We start from the raw sequence: 27,941 nt of genomic DNA on the forward strand, positions 1-27,941 counted from the left end.
GCAAAATCACAGCAAGTGTAACTCACCTTCTGTATGAGAGGTGCATTAATATGGTACAATCAGAGTATGTAAATATGAGATATAAAGGAGGATTGTGGAATGATTGTTCTTTCAATTTGCTGGCTGGTTATATTGCTTGTTAGAGCTAAAAAAGGTTCCAAGAAGTGGCTTTTTGCTAACAATGTCTCCTGCCTCCTGATTTATTACAGCAGCTCACTAAGTTTTTATCGTAGAGCACTGAATGCTTGGCTTTGTAGTGGCCTCTGGAATCAGCCACAAATCAAGCATTTGGCAGATGGATTTTTCTTAATTGGACCCACATTTCTCCTACAAAATTTGTGATGGAGAAAATTTCTGGGTTGGCCATGGAGCACAGGGCATAGAGCCAGAGAAGGGAGAGAAGGTTGTTCTGCTGCAGTTGGTAATTATTGGTGGGGATGTATTGCTGATGATTTTCTGGTAGTGGCAAAGGTGATTTTACACCAGCACTGAGAGGGCAGGGCCACAGTAACACTGTGTGGACAGGTGCCTTCAGATTGTCTTGATTTGGTGAAAAATGGGTACTCTGGGTAGCTCTGTGTTCTGATGGAATCCCTGAACTGATCATTGCTGGAGACACCTTTCCTCAATTCTGATCATTGCTGGAGACACCTTTCCTCACTGCACCTAGAATCCATTTAATGCTACGGGACTCTGGAGTACCAACATTTCCTGATTATTTTGCAAGGTTTTTGGTTTTTTATAATTCCAGGAGATAACATTCTATTTAAGCTTTTATTGGCACTACAAAAGCCTGAGCATATGGTTGATTGTTAAGTGAGCCTCAGCCTTGGAAGGGGTACAGCCCTGCATTAATAACAACAGCAACTTGCACTACTGAGACTTCCTCTTTAAATTCATTTTTGTCTTTAGCCCATCCAAAATTTTGGCTTCTAACCCCCAGAGGGAAGAGGAATTATACAAGTTGTACTGCAACACATTTAGTTTCTACTCTGGTGCCCATGCTGTCTGTTGTAGGAGCTTTCCATGTGCACAGAGCTTGTTTTGGTGCACCAGGAAATGATGCTGCTCCTGCAGCAAACTTAGTTTGGGAGTTCTTGGAGATCTCATTTATTTATTCCCAACAAACCTGATATGCCAAATATTTTTAGGCATGGTGAAATTGGTTAAGTTTGCTGAGAATCTGGTGAGTGCTGCTTGGTGAAGGATGAAGTTGCTCTATTTCCTCTGGAATTGGAAAGAGGAATGACTCATGCTGCAGAAGTAGGACACTGGCAGACCCCAGAACCACGGAGGGCTTTCAGATCTGTGTGAGCAAGTGCTGGAGAGCTGCTGCCTCTTCTGGCTCCTGCTTAAATGGTATTATCCAGGGAAGCTGGCTGAGTAGGGAAACCTACACCAGAGGGAACCCCAGGAGGGTGGCACTGACACCTCACTACAGACAGCCAGGCTCTGGTTTTGATTGTAATGAAGATCTTGAGGAAACACTGTGCAGTGTGTGTAGGGGAGCCATCCAGCCCCATCAGCAGTGACTGAAATGCAGAATAAAACATCTTGCACAGCCAGGCACATGCAGCAGTCCCTTGTGTGACACTCCATGTCATTCATGCCAGGGGTGGTGCCTGTCCCCACTTCTCCCACATCAGGGAACAGATTTCAGCAGAGAAATCAAGATTCAAGGAGAGTCTCAGAATTCAGCCTGGCCTCATGCAGTACCTGCATTTATACCAAGGCTGCTTTGTCCTGAAATAAGCAAATCAGCCTTTTAATGGGGTTCCTTTGCAAAATATTTCTTGAACCAGAAAGTTAATTACTGATCTCTAATTAGTGGCTATGTTAAGAGGCTGGAGTAAAATCAGAGAGAGCTGCTTTGAAGGAGAGATGCAGGAAGAAATTACCATTTCTCTCCATAAACTGATGTGATGTTCCTCATCTTCTTCTCATGGTATCGGGAAGTTTAGACACTTTAAAAAGGAGAATGTTGTTAATGGAAAGAGGGCATTTTGAAAGGACTTTTCTGGAAGGCATGGAAAGAATCATAATAACTCCCAGAGGAACAGAGATGGATTGAAAGCAATGTGGGGCCTTTCAGCTTCTCCCAAGGCAGCAGCAAGGTCCCAACTGTTCCTCCTGTTAATTTGACTTTTGCAGATACCTGTGAACATGTATCAGAGGCTGCCTGAGGTAGATGCATTCCCCATTCTCAAAGGATACAGAAACACTTTCCTTTATCCTACGCATCCAAACCAACTTCCTAATTGAACGGAGGGTCATACTAAAGCTTTCAGTAAAGCCTGTATTAGCTCCTGCTAATTCCTCAAGTCATAATAAACATCAGGGGAAAGGCCAAGAGGCTGGAATGATTTTCATAGAATCATGGCAGAATTTTCACAGCCTTTTTCCCCGTTCTGCACTCGCTGCTTCCTGACAGCCCTGCCCCACGGGGTGCAGCCGGCGCGTTGACTCGACTCGGAGTCACGGAGCAAAATTAGAAAATCCTTCCTGCTCCGGCATATGCAGCACTGCTGGGATAATTGGCTTCATGCATCTTACAATTAGCTTGCAAAAATATGTTTTGCATCCCTGACCTTTTCTCTATACGCAAGGCCATTGTTTCCCTGTCCTGCTTAATTACAAAATAGAGCGTTGTGTGAGGAGAGAGATGACATCGTTGGATCGTCGGCTCTAATTTGACGAGACATCGTAATGGGGAGTTTTCATACCGAGGGCACTGAATTAGTGTAGCGTGAAGCCACATTTCTACAAACCTACTAAATAAGGAGAAGTTAATTTTCTGCTCTATCTTTTTGACGTTTGTAATCAAAGCATTGTATTCCAGCTGCAGATGGTTAGCACATGAGGGATGTTTGGGAAACGCCGACAATCGCCAGGCATTACAAGCGCGGCTGAGGATCAGGTTGATTAATGGATACAAGGATGCTTGCTTTCATTTTGCTGCTCTCCCAGCCTGAATACACATTATTGACCCGTGTGGCCACTGCCTGGCAGCTGGGATGTGCTGCTGCAGCAGTGCACACCTCAGGGGTACAAGCACAGAGCTCTGCTCGTGTCCCTCGAGCACAGGCTGAGCCCGGGTGACAGCTCCGCTGAGCTGTGGCCCGTGGTGTCGTGATACTCTTCAGGTGGAAGACAGATACTGCTACTCCATTGCATCATTTTTGTTTCCAAACAGACCATTTATTCTGACTTTGCCCCGGTGAGGTTTTCATGTGCATGAATTTCAGTGCAATTACATTAGCATTACTCTTCATGTCAATAACCTCAAAGGAAAAAAAGAGAAAGAAAATGCCATCACTGCAGCTTTTCTACCAGAGGATGCTTTCTGTTCCTTCTAGACTCTTCTCTGCTTTTCTAATTATCATCTGTTTACAACAGATACTGAGATACTTCTATCTCAGGCTGAAACATCCCCCTGCTGTGGGCAGGGACACCTCCCCCAGCCCTGAGTAACCTGGTCTGTGGAAGGGCATGAAATGAGATGAGCTTTAGAGTCCCTTCCAACCCAAACCAGTCTGGCATTCTGTGATTCTGGCACACAGTGAAAACTGCTCCTGATGAAACCATCACTGGTACACCGAGAGGAGCAGTCCTGCTCTCCCCTCCCCACATGTTCCTCTTCCCATCTCATGATCTTGGGAAGGGCAGCAAGTGGATTCAGTGGGAAATGATTATTTAAGGGGTGATTTTCTGTTTGGCTGGGGCACTGAACCAGCTCCAGTAGCTGCAGAGAAGTGGGAAGGTGGCAGAGCAGGGACTTTCCCTGTTTCTGGCATGTGCAGCTGTGTTTGATGGGATGTAACTGTATTCTCAGTTTCTGCCCCTCGTGCTGTGTGGGCCTGGGGGAGGGATGTCCAGTTGGCATCTGCCTCCAGTTTCCATCTTCCATGGAATTTCCCATCTCCTAGGAGAGATCCATTGCATGTTGGCTCACACTTTGCTGTCCTCTACTCTGTCATTTCTAGTGGCAATTAGTTTTAGTAATAAATGGTTTTCTCTCTTGGAAGCAAGGAAGGAATGTTTAAAAAAAACTTTTCAAACCAACTTCCGCTCTGTTCGTTATTGAAACCTTGCAAGACCTCAATTGGAAAATCTGTGTGAGGGATAAAGAGTTGCAAGTGAGCATGGAAGTGAGGTGGGGAAGGGTTCCAAGCCTTTGTTCAGAGCTGGAGAAGCCGATGTGTGACGTGTGTTCCTTGTTATCCCAGCTCTTATTGCAGTGCTCAAGCCCTAAAATCCACTGATTGTAGCTGGAGGCAGCAGCTGGAGCTCACTGCTGGCTCTGACTTGTACAGAGCACTGCCTGTAATGATGCTCAGGACTTGTGAATACCAAATAACTCTGTCAAGTTCATCCATCAGCTCAGAGCAAAAACCAGATTAAGGAAAAAATATGCTTCCTCCTTACCATGTTCTTTAATAAAACCTTAGGCTGTAGTGCCTCTGAAATGGTTATTAGTGAGATTTCAAGTAGTTTGTTCACCTATGGGTATTTTATGATAGTGATATTATGATGCTTATCTGGTTGGCAGTGTTTACAATTTAAATCTTCAGTACAACTACAGAATGTCTCACTTAGGCTCTCTTCCACACAATTCAGTCTGGTGTGATAAAAAAAAAAAGCAAAAACTGATTTTAATTGAATTAAACCAATGCATTTTAGCTGGAATTAAAATGTAATTTGTTTAAAAATACTGAATTGATTTGAACTAAAGCCAGAAATATGAATTTAGCTTTAATCCACGTGTGTTATATAAGTAATTATATGAGAAAGGGCTGTGGCATGCCTTGTGTGTGATTGATAATGTGCAGGAGGGCAGCATTCCCTCATTCCAAAGGATGGAAATGCAGTAGGAATAAGAAAGCCAGAGCTTTTCCATCATCCCTTTGCTCACGTTTACAGATGTCTCTGGGATTAAGCTGCCCCCCCAGCCCAGGGGGGATTCCTGCCCATCCCAGCCCCCAGTGCTGCCTCTCTGCAGGAATCCCTGTGCAGAGCAGGCCTGCAGCAGATCCCAAATGATTTCCATAACTCAGCTCTATGTACCTTGAATTATTAATATTTTGCTGTCCTGGCTGTGTGGGGAGATTTGTTCCATTAGGGATGTGTTTGTTGCTATATAGTAGCACTTTAGATGATGGGAATCCAGGGGGAGAGAGAGAGAGAGAGAGGGAGAGAAGGATTTATATGTTACATTCTTTTGGTGAGAGCAGAGTTTTTACCAGTGCCTGGCTCTGAGGATTGGAATGAAAGGCCCAGGGCTGTTGTTGCTCATCTTGGAGTCTGGTGTTTATCCTCTGCCTGGGCATAATCCCCTTGGGCACCAAGCAAGGCCAAGTGCCATCAGGATGTGAATGGTTTCTCTCATGACAGGGCAGTGTCCCTGATTTCCCTGGATTGTGGCATCTCCTGCCCTTCCCCAGGAGCTGTTTGTGGCTGTGTGGGTGAAGAGGGCTTGTCCAGCGAGCTGTAATCAGTGAGTGGCACAGGGCCATGTGCAGGGGGTGCCTTGCAGGGCACTGGGCACCCCGAGGTGCCATCCCTGAACAGGATATTCATCCACAGAGGCTCTGCAGGAAACTCTCCAGCTCCCCCGAATTAATTATTCACTGATCATCACTCAAACCTTATGGATTAGGGAGCAGGGTTGGCAGGGGGTGGATGGAAGATGGAGCAATTTGGATTGCAATTAGTGTTTCATTTCTTCCCCTGCTCCCTGTTTGCTTAAATTGGAATTGTGTGTTAGCACCAAGCAAGGATTTACATCCCAGCAGTGGAAGTTCCCTGTGCACCAGAAACCAGCAAATCCACTGCAGTCCTTAAGCTTCCCCAAGGGATCAAATACTCTCTTTGAGAAGTTGAAATATCAGGGAAACATGTTTTGCTTGGAAAATGGTGTGAGGGAACAGCAGTGCCTGGTCTGCTGGAGCAGGGACTTCACCAGCCATATCCTACCCTCACAATAACTGCATTTAGATACTGTCTCTTGATCCTGAGGGAACGGCACAAAGCTCTGCCAGGGAAGATTCAGACTGGATTTCAGGAAAAGTTCTTCCCCCAGAGGGTGGTGGGGCACTGAACAGGACCCCCCAGGGGATGGGCACAGCCCCGAGGCTGCCAGAGCTCCAGGAGTGTTTGGACACTGCTCTGACACACAGGGTGGGGTTGTTGGGGTGCCTGTGCAGGGCCACGGTTTGGACTGGATGATCCTTGTGGGTCCCTTCCAGCTCAGGACATTCTGTGGTTCTGTGAGCCCTTATCTCTCGTCTCCCCTTGCCACTTGCCAGGAACCCTCTCTGGGAGGAGGGAAACCCATGAGGGTGAGCAGCCCCCAGGTCACCCCCAGCCCACCAGGGCTGTCCCACTCGCAGACAGTGTCATTGGAAGTTTAGTCATTACAGCAGTTACCAAGAGTTGGGAGCTCTGCTCCACCAGGGAGACTGTGTCTAATTTAGAAACCTCCAGGGGTTTTTTGATTATACCAGTAACCACAGTCTGGGTCACACTTTGCAATAATTATCCTGATGTCTGAGAGCTTGTTAGAACATCCCTGGAGGAAGGGGCCTGGTTGCATCAGAGGAGAATTTAGAGGTATATGCTGGCAAACCTTCAGCACTAGAGATTTATTTAAGTTAGTTCTTTTAATTGCTTTCCAGCATCCCAATTCTGTTATAAGCTCTCTGAGCCATCTAGGGAAGTGAGTGTAGATCACATTAATCTCCTCAATCCTTCTTCCTCTAACTAGTTACTCCCAGCTTCATTTACACGGGCATTTGAGCCCTACAGAGCAGGTAATAATTTTGATTCTGTTTAAACATGTTCTAACAGAAGATATAAGATAGGAAAAATCATCAGCTGACTGCAGCATTGGATTCTTTTTTAACTCTCATCTCTTAAGCGTGGCTTATGATCTTTGTATAACACTGCTGCCTCCCAAGTCTGTTGGCAGCTCTGTGATATGTATTCATAGAGCAATTCCAGTCCTTGAGTGAAGCCTGCAAGAAAAGGGCAGAGAATTATTTGTCTTTTTTTTCATTATCGTGGCCCTCTTGTACCTGCTCTGACACACACTTGAGAGAAGTTTGCCTTGATGCCTTTATATCTGAAGCTCTCTCTCTGTTCAGGGTGTCTCACCCTTGTTAGATAAAGTCACTCATGTTGAGGCTCTCCCTGACTTTATTAATCGCAGTCCCAACCTCTCACACAAAGCAGAGCCTCCACACACCCTCAGGTACACACTGACAGCAGGGAGGGAGGAACACAGGGACTCCAACCTGTCCAAGGGGTGGCCAATGAGCCAGGGCCAGCTCCCTGCTATTCCCTGCCTTGGGAGCTTTGTTCTCTCTTCTGAATGGCAGAAAAAGTTCCATTGTCTCAAAAAATAACAATAATCCTGTTTGAGTGGTGTGAAGTTTTTGGTCTCAATTACATCTCCTATCAATGAGTGCCACAGACAGGCACTGTCTGATACATAATTTATAGCACTGAGAGTTTTTAATCTAATAAAGTCTGTTATCTTTCATCTTTCTTATCTATTCATTGGCCATTTTAGAAAAGACAGTAAATAGAAACAGGCAATTCATTCCTGGTTCTACCATGTGTTATTTGTGTCTCCTTGTCTTTTCCAGCTAAAGACACTCCACTTGAATTGTTCTCCATGGTTTTTATCACTTTGAGTCATTCCCTGCTCAGTGTGTTTGCTCATGTACAGTATTATGTTGTTGGAAGAAACATCTTTTCTACACCTTGAAAGCACTGGCAAGTCTGCTCTGGGCATCTGTGAGCAGCAGGGACACAGCTCCAGGGCTCCCAGGGGGACACAGGCTCCAGGGCTTCCTTTGGGACACAGGCTGTCTGTGAGCAGCAGGGACACAGGCTCCAGGGTTTCCTTTGGGACACAGCTCCAGGGCTCCCAGGGGGACACAGCTCCAGGGCTCCCAGGAGGACACAGCTCCAGGGCTCCCAGGGGGACACAGGCTCCAGGGCTCCCATGGGGACACAGGCTCCAGGGCTTCCTTTGGGACAGAGGCTCCAGGGCTCCCCCAGAGCCAGAGGCTCCAGGGCTCCATGCCCTCAGCCCAGGCACGTCATGAGCTCCTGCTTTTCCCTTTCCATCCCTGAGACTCCATCCCTGCTCGTGGTGTCAGAGGAACACATCCTTTTGTTCAGATGAAGGGATCTGGAGTCAGCATTGCACAGAGGAATGAGATATAAAATACCAGAGCCAATAATGATGGGAATCCCCCCACGGAATGGGAGTGCAGCCTCTGGAACGGCAGCTGCAGCAAAGACATCCAGGTTATCTGTGGCTACTTTGTGCTGAGAGGGCTTAGGTGTAATGAGAGCTGCTGCATCCTGGGAACCCCTGCAATGAATAGTGACATTTTCCAATAACAATTTCTAGAAATGGGAAAAAAACATCCTGTGTGTGAATGTGGCCCTGAAGGAGAGCTCAGGGATTTCCTTTCTCTGCCCCACAGCTGGACTCAGGTCTCCAAGCTGCTTTCAGGCAACCAGAAGTGACTCTTAATTGCTTCAGTCCTCTCTGAAAGCTCATCAATAATTTCCTGGGCTGGCTGTCCTGGCATTGCTGTTCTGAAACTCACGTTAGATTTGATTATTTTTTCAAATTAACATGCAAAGCATGACTTGACCTAAATAATTCCACCAGTCCAATTGTAAGTCTGAAGGTTTTGGAAATATCAAGTTCCCTTAAACATTTAAGAGAGGGATTTTTACAAGTGACAGAACAAGGGGGAATGGCTGACAGAGCACAGGGATAGATGGGATATTGAGAGGGAATCCTTCCCTGTAAGGGTGGGGACACCCCAGCACAGGGTGCCCCTGGATCCCTGGAAGTGTCCAAGGCCAGGCTGGACAGGGCTGGGATAGAGGAAGGTGTCCCTGCCATGGCTTTCAGGTCCCTCCCAACACAACCCAGTCTGGGATTCTGTGATAATTCCACAGCCCCTGATGTCTCCCAGCCCTTTACCCTACTTGGGCATTCTCAGAGCTGCAGTGAGCCCAGGCTGGAGCAGTGTCAGAGCTCCAGAGCTCCTGTGCTCTGTCACCTGCATCTTGGCACTTGGATCTCCTCTGAGGTGTGAAACCACTGTCCCATTCCTGATGAGCTGACAAGGCATCACTCAGCCCTGAGTGCTGCTGTGGACACTTTCCTTCCTCTTTCTTTCCTTTCCTTTTTCTTTCCATAAATGTCAGTGCATAAAGAGCACAGGATTCAATTTGAATTTTGCTCCTGGTGTTTGGGACGTAAAGAACAACACTTGGGTGTCAGTACAATACATTGGAGGAAGTGACTCCTCCTAACTGTGTTCAGCTCTAAAATTTTGTTAACATAAAGAGATTTTCAAAACCCATTGGATACCTCTGGAGATGAAATAGTTTGAAACACTGATTACAGCTGTTCCTGGCATCTGACCATTATTTACAACTATTTGTGAATCTCCAAAATCAGACTCATTTTGCCTGAAAAAGTCAACTGAGAAATCTTCATTTTTTGTTGAAAAATTACTTGGGTGACTAATGACCCAAAAAAAGTCATCCAGTGCAGCAGTTTGTGGTGATGACTGAGGATGGGCTGTTTTGTCCAGGGATTTTATTTCCATCAGAAAGTGAACTGGGAAATGCTTTCTCTCAGTGCAGTGTCTCTCTGTTTGTTGTGCTGCTCCTGAGGTCACAGATCTCCCACTTTGCTGTGTCAGGGCATCCAATTTATGGAAACCTCATCAGAACCAGTTTAAAGGTTCCACATGTCCCTGCCATGGCTGGCTTCATTTTGCATTAACTGGAAGTTCACTGCTGGTAATTTTGGCCAGCAGTGCCCCCTTTTCCCAGAGCTCATCTTTGCCCTTTTCCGTGCTACAAGAGGTCACATTATTCCATGTCAATAAATTTGTGGGAAAAGTCTGGCTTTTTCATTTATGGCCATGAGCTGCTGCTACCGAGCTGGAACAAGCTGGGAATGTCCTCAGTGCTAAACTGTGAGATTGCATAATTATGGCTTACACAACAGCACACACAGGCAAACAAACCAGGCACTGCTATGTGGGATGGAGCCTGTGTTGGACGGCTTTCAGCACTCGTGTTCCCTGCAGAAGGAGTTCCTGCTCCTTAATTTAGTAACCATATATCTGATTTTCACTTTTCTGGGGAAGGTGGGTGGGTTTGCTCAGAGTTTGGGGAATTTTTGCTTTCCCACTCTCCCTAGCGCTCGGAAAGGTGGAGCCCACGCAGTGCTTTCCATCGTGCCTGTCTCCATAAGGGAGTGGTTTTCCACCACAACAATTGGCAATTATGGTTCTTATTTTAAATAACATGAAAACAAAGCAGGCTGCTCCAACCCTGCACTCTGCAGATGGGCAGGGTTCTGAATCCTGCTGGAATAATCACTGATACTAATTATAGAATTTGGGGAAGACAGCGGGGCTGGAGCAGGCTGGGCTGGGCTGGGCTGGGCTGAGCCTTCCAGCATGAACTCCAAAGCAGCAAATCTCACTAATTTCTCCATTGTGATTTCTGCTCTTTGCTTTGTGTGTCTTTCCCTCCCCTTTGCTGCCCTTGCACTTCCAGCACGGGAATGTGTAGCAGCATCATAGTAAGTGCTTGAATGGCTGGAAAATCCTTTCATGGCAAATATGTGATTGTTACTTATTTATTTTATTTTTGGTTAATACGACTGGAATACAAATGGGGCTCTGGTGCCTAAGGGCCTTGCATTCTTCCAGTAATTCCTTATGACATGTGTCAGGTTCTGTTTTATTCAGGTGGGTGGTGTGATATTAAACAAGAAAGCAAGCTTGCATTTCTCTGCAGCTGTATTTATACGCACACTCCTGGCACAGGGCTGCTTATTAGGAGAATGTCATCTCCACACTGCCTGTACCTGAAGCAGTCTGCAAATACCGTGTGGGCTTTAAGAGAAATCATCTTAAATCAATCAGATCTCCCAACACCGGAATGTCCTTCCTGCCTTATCCTTTGTCCAGGCAAAGATGAGGCTGCCAGAGAAGTTCCTTAAGCGATGCTGCAGCCAAAACAGTCATGTCTGAATGGAATATCGATTTTCTAATTGCTGTGCTGCTGTTAAATGAGTTGTTCTGGGGGAGCAGGGGGAAAGCAAACTCAGATGCGTGGCTGGCTGGCTTTGCTTTGGATCTGCTGAACACACCCAGGGTGTTAATGTGGGAAATTCAGCAAAGGGAGGAAGGTGGAGTCCGTTTTTTGTGTGGCACAGACATTGAGAGGGCAAATGACACTCACCAGTGGGACAGGCTTATTCTCTCACAAAGCACAAAACAAAACCAGCCCTTTGGCTTCAGACACTCGGGCTGCAGCCAGGCAGAGAACAAACTGCAAAGCAGAGGCTTCTTATGCAATAGTCCCCGGGAGGGGGCTGCTGCTCTCCATCAGCCCAGCTCTGCCTGAGCTGCTCCTCACACACACACCAGAGCAGGATTTGAGCATCCCTGGTGCCTGTCTGCTGCTTATGGACGTGGCCAGATGGACAGTGCCTGGTACAGCTGGGAGGGATGAGCTGCTGGGAGAGAGGTCAGCCCTGTGGCCGTGGAATCTCCACAAAACAGAGGAGGGGTCACCTGGAGAGAACATCCCTAGGAAAGGGACATACCTGGGAGAGAAGCAAACTGGACCTCTCTGGCTTTTTGTTTTTTTAAAGCCTCTGGTCAGGCATTTTGGAAAGTGAAATGCAGTCCCTGTAGTGAAATCTTTATCACAAAGAATCTTCCTGAGACAATAGAAATAGTTATCAGCCACATCTAACCAATAAATAATATTTCTTAATATAGTTTCAGAAAATGCAGCATATGTTTATGTGTTCAAGCACATCCTCTTAGGAGAAAAATAGCTTCTTTATTTTTCTGAAGATTAAAATGCCAAATCAACTAATTACTTTTCTTTGAAAACCTCTACCACATAAAACACTCTCTCAGTGAACTAAATTGATTTATATTCCACCATTAATTCTTTAAAGCCCATAATTTGCAGAACAACAAAGCTGGTTGGAAAATGTGCCCTATTAAGGGACAAACAGCTTTCTGAGTAAGATGGAAATATGTTGGCATGGAAAAGAAACGTGGGTGCAGCTGAGGCTGGGGCAGCCCTGGGACTCCAGGCAGCCCTGGGAGAGCCTCCTGAGCTGCTGTGCAAAATCCCTGCAAACTGAGGAGGGAATCAGCCTCATGGCTGAGGTCATGGGGAGAGGGAGGTCCATGTCCCCCCAGCTGGGACAGTCACTGTTCTCCATGTAAACATCTTTTCCCAAGCTTTTGGATGCTCTCCTGTTTCTCCTGCTGTTCAAGCCCATGTATATAATTTAACTAGGTGCCATGACCTTTCCCTTTGGGTGGGCTTTCTACTGGCTTAAGAATGTCTGAAATTTCTCCTGATGTCTCCATTGGTCTCGTTTGCATTACCCATGGAAGATTTTATTTTTTATTATTGGGACAGTCTAGGAAACTGGAAATAAAATTACATTTGGGTTCTTCCAGTAAATGCATCAGTGACTGGAATCAAGGTCTTGGTAATGAAATTGGAATTTGTCTTTTGCTGTTTTGGGGTAGTAATAAGATGACAGTAGAATAATCCAGGTACAAACTGCTGTGGTTTGGCTGATAAATGAGATGTTACATGAGGGGGTGTCTGCCAGGAGGGCTTGGACTGAGTGCATGGATTGGAAGTGGAACTGGAGGCTGAGAGGGTCCCACGTTTGAATTCTGCTCCTCCTTCCCCTGGATTTCAGGTGGGATCACAGCCTGCTGCAGGGCTTGGGGCACTGCATGTTTTTTATGGAAACCTTCTGTTTTTCTCTGAGATAGGAATCTGTCTGACTGAATAAATGCAGGCAGAGCTGGCAGGGAGGTGTTACAGCACAGGAAACTGAAACACAGTCTTAAACAAATTAAAAAGATGGTAATTAACCAAATGAATTTCATCCTGGAGATAATCAGACGAATATATTTAGAAGGAAAATAATCCCAATTCTCAGAAAACAGTAATTAAAATATACTCATTTTTGGGAATGGTTAACAAGCTAAATTGGAGGCAGCAAAGGAGGCTCGGGCCCTGGTGGCTGCTCCTCGGGACGGCGTCTGACGAGGCCCTGATGTGTGATCTGAGCACAGCCCTGGCACATCGCAGTCAGAGCTTGGGGAGCAGCTCTGGCTGGGCAAGGATGAGCTCCTGAGCTGCTGCAGGAGCGTGGAGCACAGGCAGGGCTCTTATCTGGGTCGCTGACAGATAACAGAGCGCGCAGTTCGTAACCGTGTACATCCGAGGTGTCAGCAGGGGGAGGTGAAAGAATTCCAGGTGGATAATTGACAGGTAAACAGGAGACAAGGTGGGGAGATGCAGCATCCAGGCGCTGGGAATTCACCTGCCTGCCCCCACGGGCCAGTTGGAGCTGCCTGGAGAAGCAGGGAAAGCTGCCCAGCCCTGGCCCTGCCTGGAGGATGTGCTGGAGGAGCCAAGCACCCAACAGGTCTCTTCTGCTTCCCAGTGGCTCCAGAGGATCCCAGTGCAGATCTGAGAGCAGGGAGGTTCATGGGGGAGCAGGGGGAGGATGTCTGGGGGCCTGTTGTGGGGACAGGGTTTGTTCTCTGGGGGTCTTGGTGCTTTCCTTTGGGGTCTCTGTGCCAGCTCAGCTGCTGCCTGTCAACACCAAAGGCGGGCATTGTGCCCACAAAATATTGACCTGCTCCAGGACATTGACAGCTACAGAGTTTGGGGGATTTTTGGCCTTTCTAATAGTTGGATGTATTGAAGAAGAAGTGGTTGGATAGAAAAATAATGCATTTGTTTCCCAGAGTGAATTATTTTCAGGATTTAGTTTGTGAAACACAGTGTCAAAACCTCATTGGGAAGCTTGTCTCTTTCGAGTTCTGGATGGGCAGATGAACCTTCTCTCCTCTATCAAATATGGATAAATACTGTTTTTCTTGGAAACACCCAGCTGATCTGATCATAGTGATTGTGATTTGACATCTGTGTGCGCACACAATAATTACATTGATCTAATTTATTACTGAAAGTGCCAGTAGGTGAATCAATGGTTGATGAGAAGCAGAGTGTTTGGGTATTCATTTCATTTTCTTATCAAAATGCCTGCAGAGAGGACAGATCATGCTGGGATTTCTGGGAAACAGACCTCTCCAGGATTCTGCAGTTTTTACCTGTCCAGTAAATGGACTGAGGGAGGAGAATGCCCTTGAAAGGAGCTCCATCCCCACAGGAGCCTGGGCATTCCAAAGGGTGGCTGTGGGAAGGCAATTCCTGTCCCCAGTGTCTCAGATGGAATCAGCCCCATGAAATAATCTGTTAAACAAGCTGCTCCTAGGACTATTAATGAACCTGAGATCCTTAAATTGCATATTAGGGGGTTTCTGTTGGATTAAGCCTTCTGCACATCACAATGCTCTTAACTAGAATTTATCTGCATGCAAGAAAAGGGCTAAAAGCTGAATTAGAAAGAAAATGTCAATAGTAACCACATAAATTAGCATGCAGATTTATAATCTGTAATAATGGCTATTCTTTCAAAGAGTTTATCTATTTTTTTGCCCTCACCTACACTTTCAATATTTAATTTTAAATTTATATTTTTGGTCTTGCACCATCTAAATTTACAGCTGTGCCTAACAGCTCGTCTGTTTAGGTGCTTCGCTGTAGCCTTGTCTTGTCTGAAACAGAAGAGCCAGAGTTCTTGTCTAAAACAGAATTAGTGATGCAGAGAATCTGATTGTGGGGGTTGAAGATAATACTGGTGGTGGGAAATTAGTGTGAGAGCTTGGAAAAGTGGGCTGGGAATGACCCCATGGATACCAGTGAGCAACAAAACCTGTGCTTCCCACTCTCGATCCGTCCCTCCGAGCCATCCGTCAGTCAGAAAACTGGGTGCCAAACAGCTTAAAAGTAACATTTAATGAATAGGAATTCTGTGCTCTTGAAATAAATAAATAGCCCCATTTTCCATCTGTTTCTGCAGCACACTGCCCCTCACAACCTCTTGTTAGAGAAGGACTCTTTCAGGCTGGTGTGTTTTCCTTCCCCAGCTAATTATGCTGGGTTGAAGTGGGTGCTCGGGATTCACAAGTGACTGTCATTTAGGAAGTCAGAGTTGGGAGAGATGCAGAGCTTCATGGGACCCTTTGTGACCTTAGAATGTAGCAGACATCTTTCTTATTTTACATTTTTTTAAGTTTGACTTCTTCAAAAGAAGACCTTGAGCCCTGCTCAGATTGTGCCAGCTCTGTCTTGCAGTCATTAAAGATTCAGTAGCACCTTTTAAGTCCATGTTAGGAAATTCAGATTTTTCAATTTAGTCAAGCTGTGTCTCCTTTTCAAGTACTACACTGCTCAGTTTTGAAGGTCTTCCAGGATTTCCAGTGGCTTCTTGCAGAGCAAGAGCCAGAACTGTTGTTTTAATCTGCAACCTCAGGACTGTGTGTGTTCCGTGGCTGAGCTGCTTACAAAGGTAAAAATGTCACATAGGCTAAAGAGGACTCCCCCAGGTGAGCAGGGTATTTCTGCCGTGCTGCTGGAGTCCTTTCTGAGCAGGGCTTGGTTATTTATCTCTTATTTATTTATTTCTGTGTTTGGGATTGGACCAGAAGCAGAAGTCTCTTCTCTCTAAGGGCTCATAGCTTTTAAATATTGAAGGTTGAACCTCCTCGTTGTGCTGAGCTAAACTGCTGAGCTAAACTGAGTGTACTTTGAAATCTGCTTCAAGGTCTGAACTTTGTAAAGTGGCCCTTTCTCTATTTAGTCTTAAGAGGAGGAAAACTCTAAGCCTCTGAGTGGATTCATAGTCACACTTTAATTAATCATATCTTTACAGCATGCTGCCAGCAATTGTGGGGAGGAAGGAGATGCCTCTAATCCAAATTCAAAACAACAACAAAATAAATGCACTGGAAGTATCCCTGGCCAATAAACTGCCTCATCCTCTAAGAAATAATACTTCCCACAGCCCAAACATGGGAAAGCTGGTGGGAAGCAGATTTGTTCCACCCTCATCCCAGTGAAACAAGGCATGTTAGTGAAGCAGGAGTGCCAGCAAACCTGTGTGTGTGTGACACTGCAAAGCTGCTGCTCCCCAGAGCCCCTCAGAATTTTCCTTTCGGGCCTGCAGCTGCTATTGGCCTCTCAGTGTGCTCCAAAACATCAGAGATAGATTTTTTCCTCCCTCTTTGCGAGTGGTTTCATTTAGTGTTTATTAATGACATCCGGAGGACGCGGCACTGGTGGATTGTGTCGTGGTGGCTGCAGCGAACTCCGCGCTCAGCCTGGGGACAGGGGAGGGAATGAGTGCAGGAGCTCCAGAGCCCTGATCCCTCCCAGCTGCCCAGCTCCTGCCTTAAACAGCCCTGCTGCTCCTGGTGAGGGACATTCCCCTGGTGACACCAGGCAGCTGCAGGAGGGGCAGCTTTGGGGCGTTCATTCCCCAGGGACCCAACAGAGCTGCAGCCAGGGGCCTTTGAAACTTGAATTTTGGGGCTGTATCTGAGAGATTAATCACACAAAGGTCTTCATGGGCTGCCACAAGCTGTGAGTCACCAAACTGAACATCCAGGTTGTTTGCAGCCTTCAAACACGATGGCTGAGAGAGATTCCCTCCTCAGTGCTGTCCTTGGCTCCAGCCACAGCTCAGGGGCACTTCCCCTGTGCAGCTTTTCCAGAACCTCCTCTGATTCACTCCATGCTAATAAGTTCCCCCACTTTCATAGGATTATTATATAACTTTGACTGCTTTGAGTTTTCACTAGTTAAAAGACAGGACTTTCTTTCTTCCCTTAATTCTATTTTTCCCCTTTCTGTGTAGCAAAAATGTAGAAAAAAAAGTCTCGAAATGGTGTCATTGAGTAGGTAGAGACAGAAAAAGCTTCCTGTATTTACAGTTAAAATAGCAAAAACAGTATTTTAAGACTCTTTTCACCCAGTTTTGGAGATGAACATGCAAATCTCTGTCACAGTGAAATATGCATAGAGATGTTTTTAAACTTTTGGTTACTATTATTATTGTTTCTTTCATCTTTGCTGGGGTGTGGTAACAGCAGTGTCACACTCGAGCCTGCTGTGTGTTTTCTCACACAGAGAGTGACTTTCTTCTGTGAATGGAACATAAGTTCTGCTTAACCCAGAGAGAGCAACACGCTGAAAGACAAAACTGGTGCCATTCCTGGTGGGAATATTTGTGCCATGCAGGGAATTGTGAGGCAGTGGGGGCTGGAGCTGGCAGTGGAGACACACCTGCAGAGCCTTTGGTGCTGGGTGCAGGTCCCTCGGGACAGGGCAGAGGGGAAGCTCCTCCAAAGACTTCCTGGCATCTTTTCAGTGCTCCAGGCAGGAGGATTCTTCCCTCTTGCCACCCAGAAAATGATGTTTGATCTGATCCAGTTGCCCCTATTTGCCTTCTCCTGTGAAGTTCTAGTTTAATGAGTTCAGAATCATCAGTAAATTTTAAATTAATTTCAAGTGCAGTTCGAAAACAGAGCCTTGACTATCAGGTGTGTGGATACGTGAAGGATCCATGTGACCTTTAGAGTATTGCCTTGCCTTTAAATTAACTTTGACTTGCATAAAAGTAAAGATTTTCTGTGTGTTTTATTTTTGGGTTGAGGATGGATTTAATTTTGGGGGTTTTAAATCCTTTAAGCTATTTGCCATTGTCAGTTATGTTTTTTAATCAGTCTCCTTGTCTGAGGGCTTCTTCCCATCTGATTTCCAGTGCTGGCAGTGTCAGCTTCCATTAGAAATACAGAGCCTGGCACGTCTCACATTCCCTTGAACAGCTTTAGCTTAAATTATTGGGGAATGCTGCATCCTGGTGCTGGGAGGGACTGCTGAGAGCAGACCAGATGCTTTTTGAAATGTTCCCTCTCTAGGTTTGTCCAGAGCAGATAAACTCACCATGTGCAGAGGGACTGTGGCCATGGGGGCAGAGGATCTGCCCCTGGGACAGAGGGGTCACCCTGGGCTCTGAGCCCTGCGTGGGCTCCAGTGCCTCCACACATCACAATTCCCTTCTCCTGCCTTGCCAGGGATTTGCCTGTTTGTTTCCTCAGAGCTGCTGGAGCACATTCCCACTGTAGGTCAGGGTGTCCTTTATTGAGTTGTGTAAAAGAGTTGGACAGGTAATAACAAAAATTTGGCCAGGGTACATGACACTGGTGTTACACAGGCAGTGCTGCTGGAGCTGCACCATTTCCCCCTTCATTTTCTCCTTAGTTTTCTCCCAGTCAGTTGTCTCCACTCCAATCCAGATGTAATTTTCTTTGTACTTTTACCTGAGGCCAGCAAATGGAAACCTCCCATTCTTCCTAGGGTAAGTGAAACTTCACAGCCCTTCACCATGGAAACCAAATTAGTTCCCAGTGTTTAACTTGCCTCAAAGTCCAGATGCTCTGTTTGCCTGTGATTTTTTGGGAAGGCTGCAGCCTAATGTCTCTCTCCATTGTGGCCAAGGCAGAAGGAGGCTGGCAGCATGGAGGGGGACCAAGCAGCCAGAAACATTGTTGTGAGGGGTGACCAGGTCTGTGTCACAGTCAGCAGTGTGTAGATATAGATATAGATAGATTTATCATCAAGTTATTGATCCTGCTCTGTGCACAGAGCCTCCTCACAGCACACTGAGACAATTGTACCTTGCCTACAAGAAGATCACAACAGGGAACAGCTCCCTGACAGTGCTTTTGGTCATTAAACCTTGGAGTATCTAATGCCATTTTAGCTCAGCCAGTGGGTGACACCACAAATAACCAGCCCAGTACATCCTGGGGTCTGTCCCCTGCCAGGGCAGGGGTGCAGCTCATCTCAGCATCCTCTGTTGTGAGGACAGCACGAGGAGAGGGGCTGGTTCCACCCCCACCGTGTGCTCCACCTCGCTGCCTCCTGCCTGCTTAACAAATTGTGCTAATTGTCCAGCCAAAGCCCCTGGGGGTCGGACACGCCTGCGCAGGGGAAAACTGCAGCCACCATCTGTGCCTGTGTCCCCCCTGCTCCAAGGAACTGTCACTGGAGTCTGCTCTGAATAATTCAGGCTCTGAGCTGCAATTTGTAAGATAAAGGCAAATAGAAAGAGCCTGTGGCTGTGTGCAGTGCCAGTAACTCTTCCTCCAGAGGTTCCACGTCCTGCCAGAGCCTTCAGGAGTGAGCTGGGCTGGAGCCCCTGTGCCCAGCTCCTGCAGCACTGTCCCCGTGGTGCTCACAAAATGCTTCTGCTGGCAGCTCACTCCTGCTCCTGTGTTTGCCCAAGTTCAGGGTTTTCCCCCGTTGCTTCTCTCCCATGGACCGTGTCATTCCAGTGGTGAACTCCTGCTGGAAACAGCTGCAGGAATGTTAAAATGTGGCAGAATGGAGCTCAGCTCGTTTTAGCTCCTCTCTGGGAAATTCTTTACCTTCTGTGCTTTCACAAACTTGCATTCAGTGCTGTGTAACCAAACCAGCCTGACACAATGAGGCAGAGGGAAGGAAGATCTGGTGACTCCTCTTCACAGTCAGGGCTGAAGGACTGCAGAGCCCAATCTACCCCACCACATCTTTTCCTTTATTTGAATCCATGGATACCTGTCACAATATTTCTCTGAGCAGTATTTCACTTCATTAGGTTGCATTGTTAACTGTGAAGGTCCTGTCAGTTTTTATCTATTGTTTCCTGCCAAGTGTTTGAAACAATCAGAGATAAATTATACAGCTCTTTCCTTAAGCAGCCACGTGGCAGTTTGTTGAGGGGCACAGGATTACCAGAGAGGAGTTACAAGGTAAGGAACAGGTTGAGGTTTTGCATCAGGAAAGGGATGGTGCCTCACTGCTTTACACCTGCCCTCCCCAGGGACACCTCCTGCTTGGGGTTTGGCTGCTTCTTGCTGCCCTTTCCCTCCCTCCACCCCGGCCCTGCCCAAAACTCACATCCCTGCAGAATCCTGGAGCCACAGAATGCTCTGGGTTGGAAGGAACCTTAAAGCTCACCCAGTCCCAGCCCCTGCCTGGGCAGGGTCACCTTCCACTGTCCCACGTTGCTCCAAGTCCCATCAGCCTGGCCTGGAGCACCCGTGGAGTGTTTTTTCAGTGTGGTTACTTTGCTGTGCTGTGTAGACCCAAGTGCTGTGCAATGTTAGCCTGTTCCTAGGTGAAGTGATGAGGCAGAAAGAGTCTTCAAGGCTGCTGAGCCATTCCCATCAGGATCAGCAATTTTCTGTGGGGAGACAGAGATTCGTTCCTCATCTCAAAGAGGACTGTGAGGAAGCTGTTAGCCTTGATTCACTCAAGTGCTTCTCTTCAGGAAGACATTAAGCTGTGCCTAAGTGTTTTGCTAAATAGAGGAGACCTTATTGCAGGAAACTTTAAAGGCACATTTTACAGCTTAAATCTACCTCTGAATGAGCCTTGCTGACAAAATAAAGGGAATAACAGACTGATGCATGCAGAGTTGTCTCATGATTTTTAAAACATAAGGTCATCATTTACAAACTTGGCTCCTTCAAGTTAGGGATTCAAATGCTTATGTAGGTACATAAATAAGTGGCCTAGTTTTCTGGGATGCTGAATCCATTAAAATCAATGGAAATTTTGCATCTCTGAATAAAATGTCACTTATTTTGCTAGCTAATTTTAGGTACCCAAATACAGAAACTTTGATCTAAAAGCAAAAGATTTTTAAAAAAGCTGCTGAATTTTTGCCATGCTTCTGAAACACCAAGCTCCTGTGTTGGTGTTCCAGTTCCTTCTTGAGGCCTGGCCTTTGGGGGAATGCAAAGGAAATCTGGACTGAGTCCTGCATGAAGAGTTCACCTGGAATCACCTCAGTGTGGAAGGAGGAAGGTCCTCACCTGTGGAATGTGCAGTGCACCCCATCCACTCTGTTCAGAGCCTGGGCCCAGGGCACAGTGAGAGGATCCAGCAACACAACAAGTCCAAGCCTGCTGGAGCAATCTCCCCATGGGATCAGGAATTCCTCTAAAGGCATTTTTGGTGTCATCACGTTGGTCAGGCCAGATACAATCTCGGTGCTTTATTCCTGCAAAGAAGTTGCCAGGTTGTGACTTGTTTTCCTGTTGGATCTGACCAGTGCTGGTAAGGTCAGTGTGGTTGCAGTAAAATGAAGTGAGAGATCTGTCATGTGCTTTGGGTTTGAGTTTTATAGCACTGAATATAAAAAAGGAGAGGGGAGAGTGTCCTTTTGTCCTGTGAGGGCACTGATTTTCATTGCCTGCTACTGCTGCATGGGACTGCAGAACATTCAGTCTGAAATTCTACATCAGGACTTTCCTCCCAATGAATTACATCTCCTGAAAGTGAGAGCTTCTCTCTTTAGCATTTGTGCCTTGCACTTGATCCACAGCTTTTGTTCTGCTGCCCTGATGGTGTCACAGATATCCCTTCTTCTGTCTCTTCCCAGCTTGAGCAGCATCACCTTCAGGTTGCCTTTCCTCTTCCCTTTCCAGCCTCAGAGTATTTTCCACAGTGTGTATCCTATCCTGAGCTCCTCAGTAGCATTCAGTCTTCTCCTGTATCTTCTTCCTTCCCTGACTCTGGGTTTCATGTCATCTTTGTGCCTTTTTGTCTGAAATATCTGTATTTGGAAACCGGAGCCTGTCGCTCCCACTCACAGCACTCTCCATTTGCCAGGCCCCTGATCCTGGTCCAGATCCTCCCTGAAGCTGTGGCTGCCCCAGCCTTGGAAGTGTCCATGGCCAGGTTGGACAGGGCTTGGGACAGTGGGAGGTGTCCCTTCCACCCCAAACCATTCTGTGATTCCGTGATTCTGGGAAAAACCATTCCTCTCTCTGGACCTGATCTCCACATCCACTGACCTGGGCAGTTCTGTTCCTTTCCACATCACCTGATTCCCACTTAGATCCAGTCGTGTCTTGTCCTGCTCACAAAACCCCCTCTGTGAAGAGTGAAGGCCATTAACTCAGTGTCACAGTGTCCCTCCTGCTCCTCTGATGTCAGCAGGAAAACTTTTCAGCTAATTCATAATTTACTATGTACTTCCAGATTAGGAAAGAACCTGGAATGGTTTACGTACACAAAATATTCAAAAGCCGGAGGGACCACGCAAAAAGAAAGAAAGTATTCATTTCAGTACATTTATTTTCCGAGAGAACAAAAAAAAACTTCTTTTTTTTTTAACTGGGTCAACACTACATCTGCAGCACTCAGCCGTTTTCCATACGACACGATCACCCACTCTGTTTATCTTTAGGCAATATGCTCTTGCAAACTGCCAATTAATTGCATATTTGGTGCCTGCTCTCTCCCAGCATCCTGGATAAACACGGCGAGGCAATCACGGGGAGCTGCTCTTGGCTGCCAGGGGAAGGAAATCTGTCATTGTCTCAGCCTTGTTATCTGCAACCAAGGCAGACTTTTAGCAGCGTTCTGCTTGTAAACACCCTCTTTAGACACCTTCTGATTTCCAGAGATGGCTCGTCAGCCACTCTGCCATGCTGCCTGCAGCTTCTTAAATCATTGCTTTCCAAAATGTTCCATGCAGATTGTCCTTGGTAAAAGGGGCACTGACACCAGTAAAATGTGCTGAGAGAGTCCTTAAAGAGATAAAGCTGAATCCAAATAAATGTAAGAGAAAAGGGGAGAAGGGGATGTCAGGACTCTGCTCTGCGGGTTCTTCCTGGGGATTTTATCAGGGTTGCTGTTTGGGAGGTGTGGGGGACAGGTCTGTTTGGGATGTGGCCTTTTCAGAAAGGTCCAGTGTGTTGGTGTTGGCTCAGGTCCTTCTCCCCCACTCTAAGTTGGAAGTATCTCCTACTTCATGCAAGAGTTGTGCTAATCTATATCCAGAGAAAATGGTAACCCTAGGAAATCCTCTCCATGACATGCAGCATTTTCTGGCAGGATGTATTTTTCCTTTCTGGGTAGTGGGAGGTGTCCCTGAGCATGGCAGGAGGGAGGGAGATGGGTGATCTTTAAGGTCCCTTCCACCCCAAACCATTCTGACTCTTAATTTCTGTCCCTATTGAAATCCCAAGAGAAGGCTCTGGAGATTTGATCCTTCCTTGGGTTGGGATGGTCACCAGCAGATCTTCACTCTTTCTTTATTTCAATCACACTCTAAAACTGAGTGACATCAAAAGAGGCTGACTCTACAGTGGCTGCAAAAGAACTGGGACAAAATCTTCTCCTGGGGCAATCCTCAAGAGGATTTAAACTGCCATCTTGACACTGAGTTGTTGGAAATTAACTGTTGCTTCCAGGCAAGGGATGATGAATGGTCTGAAATGAAGAGATAAGCCTGCATGTGGATACATTCTCCCAGGCTCTCATGGACCTTCAGTGTTACAAGCAGCTGGAATAATTCCTGAAACAGGGAATATTTGATACTGGGTCAATTCCTATTTTGATATGCTCATGTACATGGAGAATACATGAGAATAATTACTTCAAACCAGTGTAATTAGAAGAAAAACAAGCTCCTTGTGTCTTAGAACAATACAGACACACATATTTGGGAGTCCTAGGGCGTTGTGGGAAATGAAACAAAATATTCCAGATTTTTTCTTTTATTTCTGTCATATACCAGAACTTTCTCATTGACAGGGTGAAGTAAAATCTGTTGGATTGAGCCTGTTTAGCAGGTCACTATGGATTATTGTAATATTGGACTACAGTGGAGATGAGATCCATATGTTGCTGTCATGGACTAGAGTTTATTATCACACTGGGGATGACTAATAATAAAAGTTTAGATTTCAGGCAGATTTGAAGAGAATGTGCTTTAACTCCCGTCTGTCTGGTTTGTGGACAAACTCCCGTGTGCCTGGACTTCTTTACAATTTAAAATGTAACTTGTAAATACCAACAGAAGGAGGCTGCGAGCTAAGATGACAGCAGTTATAGTCTGAGCTTTAAAGATTAACTGCTTTCAGGGAGTAATAAAGATAATAAAGATCAGAGCTGCCCCATCCTGGTGCAGTTGCCTATGGAAGCACTGACAGGCTTCGGGAGCAGCGCCGTGTCAGGGAGGGCTCAGGAATGTGCACTGCTGAATCCATCCTCCCATCCCTCCTCCCAGCCCTGCCCAGTCTTTAGCAGTGGTGTCAGGCCAAGTGCGCCCAACAGGGATGGTGGATACGGAATGTTTTGGAAGTGATGGGAGATAGTTACTACATAAATAAAGAGGAAATCTTAAAATTAATCAGAGGTGCAGACAGAGCAGCCCGCGCTCAAACTCTCCCTTCTTACCTCTGTGTTTGTTGTTCTGCGCTAATTATGTATGAGACAGAAAAGTGCTGGATGAAGTTTAATTAGGAATGAGCTGCTTTGTCATGTAAACTCCGAGCGCAGTCTGCGAGCCTGGCTCCCCTCCAGGGCCGGTGTGAGCTCCTCGGCAGCGGGACGGGGCTGGAGCAGATGCCTCTCCTCCAAAACACTGAGCCTCGAGGAGGGGTTTGAATTACAAAGGAAGGGAAGGGGCTGAGCTTCCCAGCCCCCTCCTCCTCTCACAAAGGGCAATAGTCAGTTTACTTTCATAACCCCGCTATCAGCTGCAGAGGAAGTCTCTCAGTCCCGGAGTCTGCGAGCGGTTCCAGAGCAGCTGGATCCAAACCGGGCAGAGCCGGCCGAGGGAGGGAGCCGGGGGATGGACTCGCTCTGCTCCCGGAGCAGCTGACTTTCCTGGGGACCTCAGCACTGCTTTTCTGTCCTGAACTTTTTCTTCTGTCCTGATCTTATTTCCCTGTCCCGTGGAGGCTTGGGTAAGTGCCTGGTAGTTTTCCGCTTACCTTTCTCTTCGGTGGTTCACCAGGATCTGCCCAAGTGCAATGGCACTGCAATGACAGTGTTCCCTGCGCCTTTGGGAGCTTGCTCTGGAACTGGATGATCCACACTGGAAAAGCTGGACCTTTACAATCGTTTGAATTGATATACTGCATTTTCAAAAGGGACAGGGAGCAGATATGGAGAAAACAGACTTTCCAGCCCGTTGTTTCAGCTGGTGGGGATTGCTGGGGCTACGGCAGCTTGCAGTGTGCTGGATTTCCAAAGGCTGGAGTGCCGGAGCAGAGCTCTGCCGAGGTCTGTCAGGCAGTTCGGCGGTGCAGATGTTTGCGCTGTTTCCTGTGGAATCAGCCCGTGGGGGTCGGGGCAGCTGCGCCTGGAGCCAACCTCGGTATTCCATCAGCCGCCAAGGAACCTCCGGCGCTCCCTCCGGCATCGCGGGAGAGAGGAGCGTGCAGGAATCAGCTGGTGACAGGGTTTGTGGGAAGGGTTTGCTCATTCGGTGGATTGTCCACGGACACTGGGCAAGCAATTCCCTCCCATCCATGGGGAGCAGAGGGGCCAGGCAGAATGCAGAGGTTTTCCAAAGCCGTTGTAAAAGATCTGTGTGACTGTAAAGAAGTGGCCGTGCCTGGGGTTCTGCAGGCGGTCTCAGAGGGTGTGGGTGGCTGGATCTGTGGTAAGAGCAGACAGAGAACTTGAAAGGGAGATGGACTAAAACTGACGTAATGTGTGAAACCGAATGTCCTTTCCTGCTGTCAACCTGAGAAGACTAACCCTGGAATGATTTTTAAAGCTGTCTTTGTTAGTCATCCTTTATGCAGTTTGTTTCTTTATCATGTTTCATTTTGAGTACAAGGAGACAGGCTGGTTCCACTCCCCTCTCCACTCCTCCTCCATTGTTAGTCTCTCCCAGTTTCCTGTACGATTGTCCAACTCTGCTCTTTGCAGAGCCCAGCGGAAAAGGATATGGTTGAAAAGAAAGAATTTGAAATTAAAATCTGGCAAGTGCTTGTGTCCTCATTAGGCTTCAGACACATTTCTTCCCTCCCATCTCCTTTTTCCCAAAAGTTGCAGGGTGGCCAGTGTCACTTGCAGTACCTTAAACAGCAGTGGAATCCCTCTTAGCCCTCATAGCCATGCACTGGCCAATAAATGCAGCAAATAATAATCCCAGCAAAGCTTAAAAACAAAGCATATTTATAATAATATGAGCAGCCTGGTCTAGTGAAAGGTTCCCTGCCTCTGACAAGGGTTTGGAACAACATGAACTTTAAGGGCCCTTCAAACCCAAACTGTTCTGGGATTCTGTGATACCTGCACTAGGAACACCTAAATAGAATGACAGCAGGGAATGCTTGCTTTAAGCCTCATTCAGATTTGTGAGCTGGTCACAGCTGAAGAGTTGTCCCAGCAGTGATGCTGAGCATCTACCCCAGGCAGGACCAGGGATCATGGCTCAGAGCATGGGTGTAAGGAAAGGAGTGTGCAGGAGGGAGAAAAGGTCATGGCCCCATCTCTATTGGTCCTCATTAAGCTGTAGCTTGACGAGCAAGTGGTAATTAATGGTTGTGTTAATGCTCAGAGGTAAGCTGATAGGACTCTCCTTGCTTCCTCTTGGTTCCCAGCCATGACTTCAGGTCTTCTGAGCAGCACTGATGGAGCAGGGCTGGGTCTGGATGATCTTTGGAGAGGCCCAGCCAGCAGCACGTGTGACCTTGCAGGCTGTTTGCACCTCCTGGCACCACCCTCCTTCCCACTGCACAGCAATTAGTGGGAAGTGTCCCTGGGCAGGACTGGAGCTCGGGAGAAGAGAGCTGCTGTGGGGCTTGGCAAGATAACAGAGCCTCTGGTGAGGCTGAGCCGCCTCCTGTGGCCTTGGAGTGCCAATATTGGCACAGGGAGATGGGAGACAAAGGGGAGCCCCAGTTCCCCAGGAGAGCCTCTGTTCCCTCCAGTGACTCCCTGAGCCACAGCCCCGTGCCTGGTGCTGCCCCAGCCCACACCAGGCTGTCCTGGAGTGCACTGGGGGAGCTGGGAAGATCGTGAGTGGGATGAGAAAGCACTCAGTAATTCCCTGAGTTTCCTTCTGCTCAAAGTGGCAGAAATAACACCTTTCTTATGTAAAAGGCTCCCTCAGCTCCACTGGGTATTGTACAGAAACACCCCCCTGCTTTGCTTCTCTTTGACTTGCACCGTTTCAGAGACCTGCAATTTGATGACAGATTTAATAAGATACAATTGTCACTTGTGTTGAGAGGAGACATTCACAGAACTTGGAGTTGTATCACCTGGGATACCAACATGTAAAGGCACTGCTCTGTTCAGTCGCAATTTTAGGTGCTGGAGACCCAGATTTTAAGACTTGTTAAAACCCAGACTTCAATACTTCTACACACTTGTCCAGTAGACATTGATGGCTGAAAACTTTTTCCAATAGAGTCTCCCTTCCCCCAGCACTGGTTCCTTCTTCCACCTCTTCACCATATAGGAAATTTCTGTCCTTTTTTAAACAGGCACGATTTTTCTTCATGTCATCCCCTCCACTGTGGTAACACCAGCATCCAGGAATGGGGAGGGGAGAATGGCCCCAGTTCCACTGGGCCTGACTGGGACCTTGCTGGTGGCACTGGAGATGCTCTGTGTTGTGCTGGGGCTGTGGCACTGAGAGGTGACAGCCTCTGCCCTGCTGCTGTGGGATGGTCTCACGCTCCATTTCCCGGAAAGAGCAGGATGCAAATTGAGCTGCTGCCATGGATTTACAGCAAAGACAATAAAAACAAGAATTAGACTGGTAAAATGATTAAAAGGCTTCACAAAAGCCTCTAAGCAGTTTGTCATATCCTGCAAGGTGATTGCCCAGGACACCTGCAGCACAAGCCAGCCCTTTCCAGCTTGCCCCCTCGGCCAGGACATCAATAAAAATGAGGATTTATGAGCTCTGTCATGGGCAGCAAGCAAAGCATCGGGCAACAAATTAATCGCTGATTGCAGAGCAGTGCTGACTGGGAGCTTTCTGCTCTCTCTTGGCATCATTGCAAGGTTGTTTGTTAAAAAAAAATTAGTTTGATAAAGAGACCCTTGACTCCCAGTGTGTTCCTCTGTTACCTGCTCACCAAACATGAGGCACTGTGAGCCCAGAAGGTGCTTTT

General features: G+C 47.0%; 1 protein-coding gene and 1 long non-coding RNA gene across 8 annotated transcripts in view; one reads left to right on the forward strand and one right to left on the reverse strand.

Moving 5' to 3' along the window:
* LOC121337134 (DAB2 interacting protein) overlaps positions 1-27,941 on the forward strand; it is a 158,563-nt gene that overhangs the window by 68,092 nt on the left and 62,530 nt on the right. The window contains exon 1 of one of the 7 annotated variants that reach the window (XM_041407010.1): positions 24,631-24,767. The exons of the other annotated variants lie outside the window; for them this stretch is intronic. The gene's annotated coding sequence lies outside the window, so the exon portion shown is untranslated. Of the gene's footprint in view, positions 1-24,630; positions 24,768-27,941 lie in introns of those variants that run through there. 7 annotated transcript variants of the gene reach the window in all.
* On the reverse strand, positions 22,255-25,688 carry LOC121337135. The gene is made up of 3 exons (XR_005952851.1): positions 24,795-25,688; positions 24,256-24,448; positions 22,255-23,371 (listed from the first exon to the last, which is right to left on the reverse strand). It is a non-coding gene; the product is annotated as an uncharacterized LOC121337135 (long non-coding RNA).

Source organism: Onychostruthus taczanowskii, unplaced genomic scaffold (genome assembly GCF_017590055.1).
Source record: "Onychostruthus taczanowskii isolate IOZ18803 unplaced genomic scaffold, ASM1759005v1 scaffold25, whole genome shotgun sequence".
NCBI classification, from domain to species: domain Eukaryota; kingdom Metazoa; phylum Chordata; class Aves; order Passeriformes; family Passeridae; genus Onychostruthus; species Onychostruthus taczanowskii.